Below are 8203 nucleotides of genomic sequence, written 5' to 3'. Positions count from 1 at the left end.
GGCACCCCACCAGTGCCCCAATAGGTCTGGGGAGGGACAGGGGAGGTTGGGCAGCTGGGTATGGACCATGGGAGGACTCCAGGGTGAGTCCAGCATGTCTCACTCAATCCGGATCAGCAAGACCCCAGCAGCAAGCTGACCTACCAGTCTGAATGTCTTGTCCCTGGTGGTCAATGCATGTCATAGCGAGCAGTAGATCAATCTTAGAATATCATTTGCATATTATGCTTTTATTGGTTGAACAGATGACTGGTCGACTGGACACTTAGCATATTAGGCTTTTATTATATATGATTGATTCCATACAGGAAGGGAGTGAGAAACATCAATGATGAGAGAGAATCATACATCGGATGCCTCCTGCATGCCCCCTACTGGGGATAGAGCCCACAACCAGAGCATGTGCCCTTGACCACAATCGATCCTGGTACCTTCCAGAGTCCACAGTCCAACCCTCTATCCACTGAGCCAAACTAGCTAAGGCTCATTGGTTAACTCTTGTCTGTGCCCGTAACAGGAATCGAACCGTGACCTCCAGGTTCATAGGTCGTCCCTCAATCACTGAGAAACACCAGCTTCGATCAAAATGCTTTTATTGATTTGAGAGAGAGGGAGAGAGACAGAGATAGACAGAGAGACAAAGAGACATAGAGAGAGAAAGGAGAAGAACAACACGAACAAGAACAACAAGAAGAATAAGAACAAGAAAAGAGAGAGAGAGAGAGAGAGAGAGAGAGAGAGAGAGACATCAATGTGCCCTCACACCCAGGGGGTGGCAGGAGGAACAATGGAGCTTATTAAAAAGGTGAACAGAACTATACACGTTCCACCAGTGGGCCAGAAGGACTGGGGGTCAGGTTGACAAGAGCCAGGGACCCCATCACATGTCCTGATTGATTCCATACAGGAAGGGAGTGAGAAACATCAATGATGAGAGAGAATCATACATCGGATGCCTCCTGCATGCCCCCTACTGGGGATAGAGCCCACAACCAGAGCATGTGCCCTTGACCACAATCGATCCTGGTACCTTCCAGAGTCCACAGTCCAACCCTCTATCCACTGAGCCAAACTAGCTAAGGCTCATTGGTTAACTCTTGTCTGTGCCCGTAACAGGAATCGAACCGTGACCTCCAGGTTCATAGGTCGTCCCTCAATCACTGAGAAACACCAGCTTCGATCAAAATGCTTTTATTGATTTGAGAGAGAGGGAGAGAGACAGAGATAGACAGAGAGACAAAGAGACATAGAGAGAGAAAGGAGAAGAACAACACGAACAAGAACAACAAGAAGAATAAGAACAAGAAGAAAGAGAGAGAGAGAGAGAGAGAGAGAGAGAGAGAGAGACATCAATGTGCCCTCACACCCAGGGGGTGGCAGGAGGAACAATGGAGCTTATTAAAAAGGTGAACAGAACTATACACGTTCCACCAGTGGGCCAGAAGGACTGGGGGTCAGGTTGACAAGAGCCAGGGACCCCATCACATGTCCTAAGAGTCGTCCATCAGCTCAAGGATCATTTCCTCCATTTCATCCTCCTTGACGTGGTGGACAATGCGCCAGTACTGGCCCATAGAGTCCAGGTACTGGCTTCCAAGGTGGAGCCTCCACATCGAAGACATGGTGCTCGAGGTCAGCAGGCTGGTGGTGATTCCGTTATGCCCAATGGGGTAGTCGCCCTGGCGCAACTGTACTTGCAGGTCACCTCCTGTGTCCATGACGATATGCACCCATGTGTGCTGGTTCTCGTCTTCATAAACCGAGGGCCCACAGATACTCAGGTAGATGGGGTCCGAGGTGAGGGGCACGTTCGATGGGAGCTCGGCCATGACCCGTCCGTGGTCCAAGGAGCAACAGCCACAGCTTCTCTGAGCCTCTCGCTACTTCAGTCCTGGTATCAAAAGGCAGGGGATGGGGTCTCCAAACGCATTTTACCTCGGCTTTTATCTTTATGGTTTCTATGGTTGTGTTTGTGGTTGCCTTTGGTTTATTTTGCCAATTTATAAATCTCAACTTTTCTTTCTATTTTAGCTTTAGGTCTTTCTTCTAGAACAAACTGTACAAAACATACTTGAAGTATAATTTGACTCTTTGAAGGTAACATGGTCCTATATAATTTTTAAAACATTTTTAAAATGGCAGTTGACATACAACCTTAGGTTCATTTCAGGGGTACACCCCAATGATTAGACATTATATAATGGACTAAGAAATCATGCAAATAATCTCATACCCATCTGACACCATACACAGTTATAATATTACTAGAGGCTAAGTGCACAAAATCTATGCACTCTGGGAGGTCCCTCAGCCAACCCTGGTACCTCTCCCAGTCCGGGACCCCTTGAGGGATGTCCAACCTGACGGCTTAGGCCCGCTTTAGTACTGCCATGGAGGCTCCCATATCCCTCTGTGCTCTGCAGCTGTGAGCCTGGCTTTTGGCTGAGCGGTGATCCCCCTGTGGGAGTGCTCTCACCACCGATGGACAGCTCCTGCCATGAGCATCTGCCCCTCGTGGTCAGTGTGTGTCATAGCAACCAGTTGTTCTGCCATTTGGTCGATTTGCATATTAGCCTTTTATTATATAGGATTGCATTGACTCAATGCTGTACTTTAATGTTCCATGACTATTCTTTCTTGTTTTTTTTAACATAGTTTTACTGATTTCAGAGAGGAAGGGAGAGGAAGAGAAAGAAAGTTCAATGATGACAGAGAATCACGGATTGGTTCCCTCCTGCATTCCCCCTACAGGGGATCATGACTGTAACCCGGGCATGTGCCATGACTGGGAATCAAATCGACATATCCTTGTTCCTATGTTTAAGTTAACAACAGAGCCATGCCACCCGGGCTCTTTTTTATTCTATTCTATTCTATTCTATTCTATTCTATTCTATTCTATTCTATTCTATTCTATTCTATTCTATTCTATTCTATTCTATTCTATTCTATTCTATTCTATTCTATTCTATTCTATTCTATTCTATTCTACTTTTCTTTTTGTCCTGACACCACCACCTTCTTTCTGACCATCTCAGAGGGAACTCACAAACCATAGAACAACCCACCCCATGCAAATTATATGAAAATAATATGCTTTACCTTTCACAGCTGGCAGAGGAACAAAGCTAACATCAGCGTCGGGGTGGGCTTCTTAACAGCGGTCTTGCTTCAAAGGTGCTGGTGAGAGAGGCAAGACCAAATTATTCAGGGACAGACAGACACCCGGGATAGCTGATTGAGCAAAAAGGAAGCAAAGAGACAGGAAAACAGCAAGTAGGATTACTGAGGTCTCATCACGCCGCTGGTAGAATGATCTACCCTCTGCTGAAACCCAGTCACAGTCTTGGGAAGAGCTGTATGGTTTTGCTGCTGAACTCACTTCAGTCCCCAAAATCCAAATTCCTAGCTCAGATTAGACTCCATCCCCAATCCTTCCTCCTCCTCCTGCTTCTTCTCCTCCCATCCACCTTTTTCTTACCTGTTCTTCTTGCTCTGAAGGCAAAGCACCGATCTTCGCTCCTTTCCTCTGTGACCGGTCTCTGCTTACCCCTGTCACCTGCAGAAGAAAGATGATGACCATGATACACCTGTTCCAGGGAGTCCATGTACCAGGAATGTGTCCAGAAAAACAAGGTTCCCCTGACTCACACCCCAGAAACCAGTCCTGTGAGACAGGTGGTGGTGAGGAAGGAAAGAGGTTTATTCAGGTGCTGGCAACCTGAGAAGATGGAGGATGGTCGTCCCAAAACCCATCTGCAGATCTCAGTGCAGGCAGAGGCTTTTATAAGGAGGGAGAAACCAAACAGAGCAAAGAGATCAGCGGGCATGGCTTGAGAATTTCTCTAGTTGCCTACAGGCACAGTCCAATCTGATAAGGATCTTGCGAGTGGTCAGGTGTCGGTCCAATGTGCGTCATCCTAGCCTTTGTCCTCCCGGTTCTAATGTAGAAGGTCAACAAATCTCCCAGAACTGGGAAGGTCAGAGTTCATATCTTCTAAAATTAGTTGCTAGGATTCTTATACAAACATGCTGTTTACCTACAAGCTTTATTATTAGTCAGAGTCTGCATTTACAGGAACAATGTGGTAAGAATTGTGAGGTGAGTTGTAATTGACACTGTGACGAATGCTGAGATGGTTTGTTCTTCTTCAAGGCATTTGCACCCTTTTCAAAAAGTCAAATTGGCACTAGCCAGTTTAGCTAAATGGATAGAGTGTTGGCATGCGAACTGAACGGTCCTGGGTTCGATTCCCAATCAAGGGCACATGCCCAGGTTGTGGGCTTGATTCCCAGTGAGGGACTTGCAGGAGGCAGCAGATCCATGATTCTCTCATCATGGATGTTTCTAACTCTCTCCCTCTCCTTTCCTCTCTGAGATCAATAAAAATATATTTGAAAAAAAAGGCCGACGCTCTATCCACTGAGCCAAACCAGCTCTGGCGCTTGGTCATCTTTAAATGACTACCAACCTGGTATGTTAAACCAAAAAAATAATAAACTATTTTAAAACAATGTCCATGCCATCTGAATGCAACAATTGCTAATATTTTTTTAAATGATTTTATTGACTCAGAGAGGAAGGGAAATTGAGAGGGAGAAACATCCATGATGAAAGAGAATCAGGGATCGGCTGCCTCTCGCACGCCCCCTACTGGCGATCGATCACGAAACCCGGGCATGTGCCCTTGACCAGGAATCGAACCATGACCTCCTGGTTGATAGGTCGAGGCTCAACCACTGAGCCATGCTGACTGGGCCAGAAGTGCAATATTTTGAATATGAGAAATGCAACGTGGATAAACGTCCCTCATGCTCCCCAGTCCTCAGCCTTAAAGGTGTCAATTTGCATTTGCAACCACTTTCCTGCAAGAGGAGAATTTTATCAGCAGTCAGTGATCTCTTTAATGCAACCATGAATGCCTTGAAATTGATTTCTGGGGATCCCCCCGGCTCCCTCTCCAGCCGACTCTTTCTGGTGCGATGGTAGATTAATTTTATGATTGCTGGGCTTTGTTTGGGGCAGTTTAGTGCTAAACACAAATAAAAACCCAAATGCATCCAGAGCTAGACGCTAAAGCCACACACAGAGCCGGTTCGAGCCTTCAGGGGATGCGCCCTGGCATCCTCAAAATTCCTGACTGGAAAGAGATGATCAGCATAAAACACCCGTAATCCCCCAAACATTCTTGTGTTTTTTTGGAGAGGGTAGTATCTGTTGACAAACCTCAGGAGTTCAAAAAATGAGAACGGTGGTCATTGAAATGAAAACTATTTCCAGTGATGTCTTCGAGCCTTTTCTACCGGGGCTGGGCTAATATTTTTAGGCTTAAGGTCTTTTTCTTTGTTTTTTTCTGTTTAATATATTTTTTTTAATATATTTTATTGATTTTTTACAGAGCTCAAAATTCCTGACTGGAAAGAGATGATCAGCATAAAACACCCGTAATCCCCCAAACATTCTTGTGTTTTTTTGGAGAGGGTAGTATCTGTTGACAAACCTCAGGAGTTCAAAAAATGAGAACGGTGGTCATTGAAATGAAAACTATTTCCATGCCCGTCTTCGAGCCTTTTCTACCGGGGCTGGGCTAATATTTTTAGGCTTAAGGTCTTTTTCTTTGTTTTTTTCTGTTTAATATATTTTTACTAGAGGGCCGGTGCACGCATTCGTGCACCAGTGTGGTGCCTTGGCCTGGTCTCGGGATATCAGCCGAAACCGGCTCTCTGACATCTCTCAAGGGGTCCCAGATTACAAGAGGGCACAGGCCAGGCCAATTGATCCACCGGTGCATTGATCGGCGCCGGGGTGCGATGTGGGAGGTTGGCCAGATCGGGCAGGACCATGGGAGGGCTCCAGGGTGTGTCCAGCATGTCTCACTCAGTCCCGACCAGCCAGACCCCAGCAGCAAGCTGACCTACAAGTCTGAATGTCTTGTCCCTGGTGGTCAATGCCTGTCATAGTGAGCAGTTGAGCAACCTTAGTATGTCATTTGCATATTATGCTTTGATTGGTTGAACAGTTGACCAGTCGACTGGACACTTAGCATATTAGGCTTTTATTATACAGGATTGATTTCATACGGGAAGGGAGCGAAAAACTTCAATGATGAGAGAGAATCATACATCGGGTGCCTCCTGCACGCCCCCTACTGGGGATCGAGCCCACAACCAGAGCATGTGCCCTAGAGCAGAGTCGAACCTGGGACCTTCCAGTGTCCACAGTCCAACCCTCTATCCACTGAAACAAACAAGCTAGGGCTCATTGGTTAATTCTTGTCTGTGCCCTGACGAGGAATCGAACCGTGACTTCCAAGTTCATAGGTTGTCCCTCAACCACTGAGAAACACCAGCTGGGATCAAAATGGTTTTATTGATTTGAGAGAGAGGGAGAGAGACAGAGAGAGACAGAGGGACAGAGAGACAGAGAGAAAGGAGAAGAACAAGAACAAGAACAAGATGAAAGAGAGAGAGAGAGTGAGAGAGAGAGAGAGACAGAGAGAGAGAGAGAGAGATCAATGTGCCCTCTCACCCATGGGTGGCAGATAGAACAACAGAGCTTATTAAGAAGGTGAACAGAACTATACACGTCCCACCAGCAGGCCAGCAGGACTGGGGCTCAGGTTCACAAAAGCCAGGGACCCCATCACGTGTCCTACGAGTGGTCCATCAGCTCAAGGATCATTTCCTCCATGTCATCCTCCTTGACATGGTGCACGATGCTCCAGAACCGGCCCATGGAGTCCACGTACAGGCTGCTAAGGAGGAGGGTCCACATCGAAGGCATGGAGCTCGAGGTCAGCAGGCTGGTGGTGAGTGCGATATACCCACTGGGGATGTCGTCCTGCCACAACCGTACTTGCAGGTCACCTCCTGTGTCAATGACGATATGCACCCACGTGCGCTGGTTCTCATCCTCATACACCGAGTGCCCACGAATCCTTAGGCAAATGGGGTGTGAGGTGAGGTGCACCTTGGACGGGAGCTCGTCCATGACCCCTCCGTGGTCCAAAGAGCAACAGCCACAGTTCTCAGAGCCTCTCGCTACTTCCGTCCTGGTATGGAAAGACAGGGGATCAGGTCTCCAAATGCATTTTACCTCGGTTTTTATCTTTATGGTTTTTACAGTTGTGTTTGTGGTTGTCTTTGGTTTATATTGCAAATTTATAAATCTCAACTTTTTTTCTTTTTAGTTTTAGATCGCTCTTCTAAAACAACCTGTACAAAACGTACTTCATGTTAAATATGACTCTATGAAGGTAACATGGTCCTATGGAATTTTAAAAACATTTTTTAAATGACAGTTAACATAGACATTAGGTTAATTTCAGGGGTACACTCCAATCATTAGACATTATATAATGGACTAAGAAATCATGCAATTAATCTCATACCCATCTGACACCATACACAGTTATAATATTACTAGAGGCTAAGTGCACAAAATCTATGCACTCAAGGGGGTTCCTCAGCCAACCCTGCAGCCTCTCCCAATCTGGGACCCCTTGAGGGATGTCCAACTGAGGGCTTAGTCCCGCTTTAGTGCTGCCGTGGAGGTTCCCACCAACCCCTGTGCTCAGTAGCTGTGAGCCTGACTTTTGGCTGAGCGGTGATCCCGCTGTGGGAGTGCATTGACCACCAGTGGACAGCTCCTGAAATGAGAATCTGCCCCCGGTGGTCAGTGTGTGTCATAGCGAACAGTTGTGCTGCCATTTGGTCGATTTGCATGTTAGCCTTTTACTATATAGGATTGAATCAATGCTTTACTTTACTGTGCCATGACTATTCTTTCGTTTTTTTTCATATAAGTTTACTGATTTCAGAGAGGAAGGGAGAGGGAGAGAAAGAGAAAGATCAATGATGACAGAGAATCATGGATTGGTTGCCTCCAGCATGCCCTCTTCTGGGGATCAAGACTGTAACCCAGGCTTGTGCCATGACTGGAAATCTACTCGACATCTCCTGGTTCCTAGGTTTAAGCTAAACAACTGAGCCATGCCAGCAAGGCTCTTTTCATTTCTTTTCTTTTCTTTTCTTTTTTTCTTAATTAAAACTTTTTAGTTGGTTCAACTTTTATTTTTGTCCTGACAACACCACCTTCTTTCCGATCATCTCAGAGAGATCTCACAAACCATAGAAAAACCCACCCTGTGTAAATAATATGTTTTACCTTTAACAGCTGGCAGAGGAACAAAGCTAACGTCAG

The sequence above is a fragment of the Myotis brandtii genome, unplaced genomic scaffold, assembly GCF_000412655.1.
Source record: "Myotis brandtii unplaced genomic scaffold, ASM41265v1 scaffold1865, whole genome shotgun sequence".
NCBI lineage: Eukaryota > Metazoa > Chordata > Mammalia > Chiroptera > Vespertilionidae > Myotis > Myotis brandtii.
The sequence above is the reverse complement of the archived record's forward strand: the minus strand, read 5'-3'. Positions refer to the sequence as shown.